Raw genomic sequence first — 381 nt, forward strand, 5'->3', positions numbered from 1 at the left:
GAATGTAATGTCTATGGTCACTATGTTTTCACATTACTTTATACTTTGCATTCTGTAGTATAGCCTTTTTAAATTAGACTACACTTAAACTGTGGTTTATTTTATTTCTCGCTAGATTTAATTAATTATTCTTTGCCTCTTCCCTCTTCTCAAGTAAATCCCTTATATCTTTCACAAACATAAACACCGTTCTTCTGTTTTGCAAAAGTGATTTAAACTGGTCGGTTTCTGTACAAAGTATCTAATTTATTTAATAATTGACTTACTTAACTTTGTATATTTGCATGAAACTAAAGAGCTTCATCTAGTAATAAAAATGATCACAAATGTGATAAAGTTATCTACAGCAAAATGTTTACCATGCTTTTATAATAAAAATCT

The sequence above is a fragment of the Schistosoma mansoni genome, chromosome 1 (assembly GCF_000237925.1).
Source record: "Schistosoma mansoni strain Puerto Rico chromosome 1, complete genome".
NCBI lineage: Eukaryota > Metazoa > Platyhelminthes > Trematoda > Strigeidida > Schistosomatidae > Schistosoma > Schistosoma mansoni.